This window comes from Malus sylvestris, chromosome 11, assembly GCF_916048215.2.
Source record: "Malus sylvestris chromosome 11, drMalSylv7.2, whole genome shotgun sequence".
NCBI lineage: Eukaryota > Viridiplantae > Streptophyta > Magnoliopsida > Rosales > Rosaceae > Malus > Malus sylvestris.
This window is the reverse complement of record NC_062270.1, coordinates 17,603,501-17,612,053: the sequence shown is the minus strand read 5'-3', so window position 1 is coordinate 17,612,053 and position 8,553 is coordinate 17,603,501.

Below are 8,553 nucleotides of genomic sequence, written 5' to 3'. Positions count from 1 at the left end.
TTCATCTGGTGTTGTGGACATGAAGCAACAAGGGTTTTAAAACCCTCATAGTAAGTGGGAAAGGATTCACCTTGGTTTTGCTGAATGCCACTAATCCTTTTGCGTATTAGAATGACTCGAGAAGTTGTGAAAAACTTCTCCAAAAATGCCCGTTTCATACTCTCCTATGATGTGACAGTTCCGGGGGCTAGCTCATACAACCAATCTTTAGCCTTTTCCAAGAGAGAAAAGGGAAAAGCCTTCATTTTCAGAATGCTCCCATCAACATTCACAGGGGTCATGCTCGAACAAACAACCTAGAACTCCTTCAAATGTTTATTAGGATCTTCCATGGACAACCCATGGAACTTAGGAATATGGTGCAATAAACTGGACTTTAATTATAACTCGTCGGCCTTGTTTTGGGCCACCCTTGGATATTGAATGTATAAAGGCAGAGCATTGTCCAATCCCGAAGCGGAAAGCTCCTTGATTGTTTGATTGTCTACTGCCATATCTTGGACTTCTTCAAAAGTCCTTGCCGTGGCCTCCTCTTGCTTTTCTACTTTGTCTTCTTCAAGATCTGGTGCAGGTTGAGATGGTTGAGGATCATGTTGATTCCTTGCTCATCTTAAAGTTCGATCAAAATCGTCGTCAAAGTCAAAGTTGTGCTTATGAACAGGTTGAGAACTTCGAGTCATAAACCACCTAAAACAAGAAAACAAGTAAAATCAACAACTAGGAATAAAAACACATGAAAATAAACAAAAAGAAATAACAAAGGATTAGCAAAGTTGCTAATCCCCGGCAACGGCGCCAAAAACTTGGTGCGAAAATTATCTGAACACACAAATTTAACCCTCTTTGACAATTGTAGTACAAGTATAAGTAGGGATCGTTCTTGACCGGCAATTAGGAGGGCTTGCTAATAACCTTTAAACTGACTCAAAAACATAAAACTAAACTTAAAAACACTTAACAAGACTCACAAGACTCAAAGCAAACTTAAAATACTCAAAACAACTTACAACAACCAAATAAACTTAAACTAGACACCAGGAATGACTTTGGACAAAAATTGACTTTTACTTGAATCAAAACACTTAAAAACACAAACTAAAACAGATTTGAAACACTTTGAAACAAGAAACTAAAAAGGGGGGTTTTGATTTGGATGAAGTTGAACCAAACAAACAAGTATGAAAAACTGGACAGATTGTAAAACAAATGTGAGAAATAAGATGATGGATGGGATAGCTAAAGGCTTTTTCTCCACACATGACATGTATACAAATAACTCGATTTCCAGTTACTACTTCATTGAATTAGGAATGACAATGCTCCAAATGAACCATGACATCACTAGTTAACTCTCAGATTTTCCTTGTTTTATTGGATTGGATGACATCATTCGACAACCCAAAACATTCTTCAAAAGTTCCCTACATGACATTATAATAAAGATACAATCAAAGATCATTACGTTTAATGAAAATCATAAGCGTTGACAAAGCACTTGCAATTATGACATCATGTCACTCATACTAGAAATACAATTATGTGAAACTTTCTTATATTCTAGCATCGGATATATGCATGCCAATTAAGTGTCGACCTTTAATCAACAAATACAAATAAGTTATCAATCAAATAGTTAAGCCAATTGCATTCATGATTCAAGAGTTCAAAACTGATATTTATCAAATTATATTTCACACATAGTCATGGCTTTGAAATCACCCCTAGCCAAGAGGGGTTTAGCCATTCATATTTACAACAAAACGAAAGAAAATAAATTTAAACATTAGAAACAAAAGAAAGAAAACACCTAAACGCTCCAACGATCCAAGTTGGACAGCAAGCACGTCCAAGCACTTTCCTTCCCTTCCTTTACTACGGCATAAGGTGTTGGTGAGTGTTTGAAGGTTTGTTTGTATGGAGGAATGGATGTAAAGATGAATGGATATGTTTATATGAATGTTGTATTGAAATGGGGATGAATGATCAAAACTAAAAACTAAACTCTATGACTGCCACACACACTTCCTTTTATAGAGGAAGTGCACGGCAAGGAAGGTGAAATGGTGGTGTGTGCAATAATTCAAGGGTGAAAATGAAGTAATGATGCAAAGCATGGGGAGTAAAATGGAGTGGCGTTGCAGCAATGAGTGCAAGGAGTGGTGTTGAAATGATTCAAAGGTAAAAGTGAAGTGATGATGCAAAGCATGGGGGGTAAAATGGAGTGGTGTTGCAGCTAGGGAACATGAATGATTGTGCACATGGTATAGAAAGGAAAGGGAGGTGGAATGGTGCAGAAATGACTCAAAGGTGCAGCAAATGTCATGATGCATGGCATGGGATTCCAAAGGTGGTGGATGGGGCATCAATGAATGCATGTAGTGGAGGTAAAAGTTGTATGAAATCTGATAGGTGAAGGGAACAAAGAGTGTGCAGCAATTGAGTGTAATGATTCAATGTATTGATGCATGAAATCAGAAATAATGAAGGAGACAAGGGTGGTGCACGGCAATGAAGTATAATGAGTGTAATGGTACATGAAATGAGTGCAAGAAATCTGGTGCATGAAGGGAACAAGGGTGATTATGCATGGCATGGGTGGAAAGGTGAGTAAGTGGTGAATCAATGAGTGCAAGAAGGTGAAAGGATATTGTGCACATGGTAGACAAAGGAAATGAAGTGGAATGATGCAACAAATGAATCAATGGAGGGAACATGGATGATGATGCACGGCAATGATGGAAAGGTGAATGGTGGAGTGACACCCCTTTGTGGCTGAGCTCTTTGTCCTTTTTACACTAATTCTTCTTTCTCTTTAACACATTCCTAGCCTCTTTAGTCTTCAATTTCATCCATCCACCTTGCTCCATGCATGTGCTATCCATTCCAAGCCCAAAACTGCTCCAAAATGCACCAAAATGCATCTTATTGCTTTATAAGGCCTATGGACTTACAAACACACGAAAATAGCTTAAAATACATAATTAACTAAGAAATAACAACATAAATGCATGAGAACAAGCTAACTCAGTCGCATAAATATGCTCCTATCATTTGGCCACTAGGAATAAAACACCCTAAAAACATGTCTAGAAGAATAAAATTTATTCGTCCATAGGAACCGATGCCTCCTGAAACTTTGATATCTCCATAGATATAGTAGCATCTTCAGGATGTTCTACATGCGCAAAGTTAGACTCATGATGGGAATGATACTTGGCAATAGCCTCAGGGGTAGCTCTGCATACGCGTGACCAATGGTCATTTGATCTACAATGGTAGCACATGTCCATTTTAGTGGAAGCCGATTGAACGGTAGCTTTTCAATTGTTCTTGAAGTTTGGGGCCTTAGGGGCAGGGGGTTGGCACTTCTAGGTCAAATTTCCTCCCTTGGATGGGCATTGACCTTTGGTCCATGGTGGGGCTTGCCACTCATTGCCATGGCCACGACGATTTTTACGTCGTTTATGGCTGCTAGAATTGGTCGCATGCGCTTCAGGCGTGGCATTTGAGCTAGTGGGTCAAGCTTGATGATTCTTCAACAAAAAATGGTTTTGTTTTTCAACGAGAAGTAAAACAAAGATCAAGTCCAAAAATTTGGTGAGCTTATGTGCCTTATATTGTTACTGTAGAACAATATTAATGGCATGGAAGGTCGAATAAGTTTTCTCCAAGAGAACTAATTTGGTTAAGTCCACTTTACAGAACTTAAGTAGTGATCGGATTCTACAAAATTCAGAGTTGTATTCATTCACAGACTTAAAGTCTTGGAAACAAAAATGCTGCCAATTGTGTCTTGCTTCAGGCAAGTAAATGTCATTCTAGTGATTGAAACGGTCAGCTAAAGCAAGCCAGAGGGTGCGTGGGTCCTCCTCTGCAAGGTACTCGGTCTGCATTGCATCATGGATGTGTCTTCGAATAAAGATCATTGGTAGGTGCCTCGATAGTGGCTTTCTGAGCTTCGTCCACAAGTTTGTCATCGGTAAGTGCCCCAATGGTGGCTCTAATACCTTTTACAGTAAGATGGAGTTTCACGTCTTGAGCCCACTTCGAGTAGTTTCTTCCAGATACTTCCAGAGCGGTGAAATCAAGCTTGTTCAAGTTTGACATGTCCCAAAAATGGAGGGTACAACAAAAACATGGTTAGTCATATAGTAATCCATAGACATACATCATAGAACATTCGAGTTCTATAGACATGTATTGGTTTAATTGATGCATGAAAGCTACATGTTTCATATGGTAAGTTTTGAATGAAAAATTCATGTTTCAAAGGCAATAACTAGGAAACTACAGGTTCAATTTAGTTTTATGAAATATTAGTTTATAAGGGAGATGTTCCTGCAAGAACACATAATGCAATATGCTGATTTAAGTGTAGAGGATTTGAGTTGCTTCGGGAACTCAAGTGTGAGAGCTTCAGGACTAGGAAAAGATGTCAACGGTTCAAACTATAAAATAAATTATTGAATCGTTAATGTCCAAAAGTGATCTTCAGGTCAATACTTTTAGATTAATTATCAGATTAATGGACTGAGGTCACTTTTAATTAATTCAATAGATCAAGACCAAACAAGGTCGATCGTGGAAGCAAAATAATGACAAACGGGTCATATTAGCTTCAATTGGTGATAAACCAAGTAATAATTAAATTAGAATTAATTAGCGTAAACCACCAAAAAATATTTTGGGCGTGATTTATAACGTAGGGATGCCAAAAATTGGCATTGGGTAAAAAAATAAAAAACACAGAAGTGGGCCCTGTAGATTCGACTACAAGCTTATTGGGCCTTGGTAAGGGATGCAGGCCTTAGGCTGAGTGGTCTGGGTGAGCCCAGTAGCAATAATTGCTGGCATTGGGCTAAAAATTAGACACTAGTGCTGGTCCAACAAAAAGCTAGTCGTGGGTTGGTCCAGGAAGCCCAGCCGAAGCTGGGTTCAAGTTTAGGCAAGCCAAGCCCAGCAACAAAAGTTGCAGGCAATCGAGCCTAGACAAGGTCAAAGCCTAGCAAGCGGCATGGGCTTGTTGCATGAGGGCCTAAGGCCCAAGACAAAGCCCAGCAGCACAAGGTTGCTGGCAGGTTGGGCTGGTAGGTCCAAGAAAAGCTACAGGCTTTTTGAGGAGATGGGCTGGGATTTGGGCCTGGGTAAGCCGATCAGGCCGAAGGCCTGGTGTGTTCGTGTGGGCGCAGCAAAACCCAAATGGCTACTGCCATAGTCCTAACGTTGGAACGACATTGTCCTAGTGGCATGCTCAACACAGCTAGGCTACAAGCCAACGCGGAAGATAGTGGTTGTGCCACAATGGTGGTGAGGCGGCCATGCTGCACAGTTTCCCATAATTTTTTATTCCGACATAACTAGGGTTTGAAAAACCCTATTGCTTCTAATTTATTTATATGCTTTGACTCACAAATTCCACATAGCAATATAATTGCGTAATGCATGAAACATAAATTGACAAATATATGAAACATATACAATATATATATCAGAATGAAAATATAAATATAGGGGGTTCATGCATCATGGGGAATGTTTCCATGTTTCGTGGACGTTTCAAATATCTTCCTTTATTTTAAGCATACCTGATTGGCAAAAAACAAATAAAAGCCTTTGAATTTTGAAGAAAAGAGCCCCCTTCTATGATCCTGCAATTCCTTAGCTTTTGGCAAGAGCGTGTTGATAACGTGTTGTAGGCCAATTTAACTAAGCTATTCTAAGGGAATAGAAAGGGGGAGACCGGCGGCAATAAGAGAGAAGATAGAGATTTAATTGTGAGGTGTGTGTTGTATCACCCAATTGTGTCTTTATTTGTCTTTATTTATAGTAGTAGGATAGGTTAAATCCTTACCCCTTTAGGATTACAACTCTAATAGGAATTAAACTACTAAAGGGAATATAAAAGATATCCCTAGATACACTAGGATTCACACAATCACATTCTTATTCTAAATATGATTGCAACAGAAACAATAATTAATAAACTACATAAAATTATTACAAACGATAATTAATAAACTACACAAAATTAATACAAACGATAATTAATAAACTACAAAAAATTAGTGATCACAATAATATTCACCACCTTGACTTGGAGGTGGATTTTGTGGTTGTTGGGGCCCAAAAATGTCACCTACAAGCCCGATCATGTCTCAAGGCACAATCATTGTGGAAGCGTCACAAGCTAACCTTAAATCCATTCATATAGTATGAAATGAAGAGTATGCAAATTTATGATCATGCCATGCCAATAAAATAATAGTTTATTGAACGTCGAGCCCTTGCAAATCACACATATTTATCAAGCCATTAATACATTAATATTATGATACTAGTCACGCCATGCATACGTCATGCTTAAATGAGCCCAAGCCACTTAACAGGGCTTGCCGAGTGGTTCATGGTGTAGATGGATACACAAGTTTATTGAGCCTACATGAAATCAGGGTTATGGAAGATTTTGGACTACTTGGGGGCCTAAGGATTCAAGCCCATACCATTTGCATTTCATGTAGGCAAGCATTAAGAGAGAACTAGCCTAGTTTGCCTATTTCCCTACCAAACCGACCCTTTTAGTTAGGACTAAACTAGATTCAAACATTAAATGTCCTCTAAGCCCAGCAAGTCAGACATTTAATGCTAACTTTCCTTTTCTAACATGCACTTTAAATCAATACATGAAAGCCATGTGGCGCATCACTTGAAGTAGCACATGCAAAAGACTAGCCCAGGAAAGCCGCACCTTGGGAAGAAGCATAATGCAGGTTTCAACAGTGCTGCTACCTTACACCAAAAGTGAAAATGTAGGAGAGCTAGGGAGAAAGGAAAGGGAAGACCAAGCCACAAAATGAGATTCCTTTGAAGCATAAAGAAGAAACCAAGAGATTTTCCAACTAGAGACTAAAATGATCCCTGCTTCTATAAATACAACATCAGTACGCTGTAAAGGGGGGAGATAACCATGTAAGGGAAGAAGAATGAGAAGGGAAAGAATGCATCACGCAGAGCAAGCTTCCTCTAAGTGCAAGAAACCCTAGTTCTTTAGAGATAAGTCTTCCTTTCATCCTAAGCCATCTAATAATCTTTCTTAACTCCTGCAAAACCACCAAAGCCATCAGAAACCCTAGATTACCTATTTCAATACCTACAGCCAAGAACAACCTATCTCTCATGCTAAACTAGTGGGTTTTTAGTTTTCACACCATGCATCATTCATGCAAGTCATAATTTATTGTCATTACTTAGTCGTTCTTAGTATTTATTAGTTTAACAAATACTCCTCAAAGTTCCAGGACCAGTGCACGAAGTACTTGTTAACGTCCAGGGAAACACTCTGTCAGCGCCCAAGGAAGCAATTCATCAGCCCTCAAGGTAGCATTTTGTTAGTTCCCATGGAAACACTTTATCAGTATCTAAGGAAACACTCCATCAGTGGTGAGAGAAACACTCTATCACTACCGAGGAAAACACTCCATCAGCAATGAGGGAAATATCTCTTCAACACTGGAAGCACTTAACATAGCACGATACTAAGCATCCAGAAACTTGATGGTATATTCAAACACCTCAATTGAGTAACGTATGAGAAGTTATTACATAGTTTTGACTATATGCTTAAAATTAATGTTAAAATAGTGGTTTCATATATAGGTTAGACGTTTCCAGATGACGAACGCAACTAGGCGAGACTTAAGGGTTACAACCTGGCTACATACCAATGAGTGAACTTTTGGTTTTCTATATATACGTATATATGCTATACGTTTTCCCAAAAATAGTTTTAAATGGTCTTTACGTTGAAAATGCCATGTCATAATTGCTTTATATTTTAGCATATGAATTTAGTATAGCTTTGCATAATGTTGCATGATGCTGCAGACGCTCGGGTAAGCTTTAGGTGAGTATATATTGATGGTAGCGTTGGTAGTGTGTATGATTATAATGAGTTGCATTTAGTGCTCATTATCCTGCACCCCGATGTTAGTGCTCTGCCCGAGACCAGGGATAACCTTCACATGATCGTTCACCTCCCGCACCATATGCTCACCTTGGATCCAAGGCAGGTGCTAGCCTGTCATACATACCACATTAGGTGGTTCCGACTCGTAGGAGACTTGTGATACTTTGCAGAGACTTCACGTGATTTTAGCACTTGAGCGTATTCATTTACACCTAGCATGTCGCACATACCACATTTGGTGGTTACGACTCACGTGCAGGACTTGATTGATGAGTTCTAGACTCAGTCGTACAGGTCACGTTAGGTGACTCCAGCTGATATGTTATTTTATATCGAGTTATTCCACTTGGCTTGCTTACTCATGGTTGAGATAATTGACATGGCATTTATCTGATTCTTGTTACTTTTGAGCATGGTTATTATACACGTATATGGTACTATTTTCTGGGAAATTATACGGGTTTTACGGTGAGGGATTATTATATTTGGAAAGATAAATTGTTTTGAAAAGCTTTGTTTTTTTTTTTTTTTGCCTACTCACATTTTCTGTTTTGCGCCCCTCCAGGTTCTAGATAGAAGTTCACGTTGGT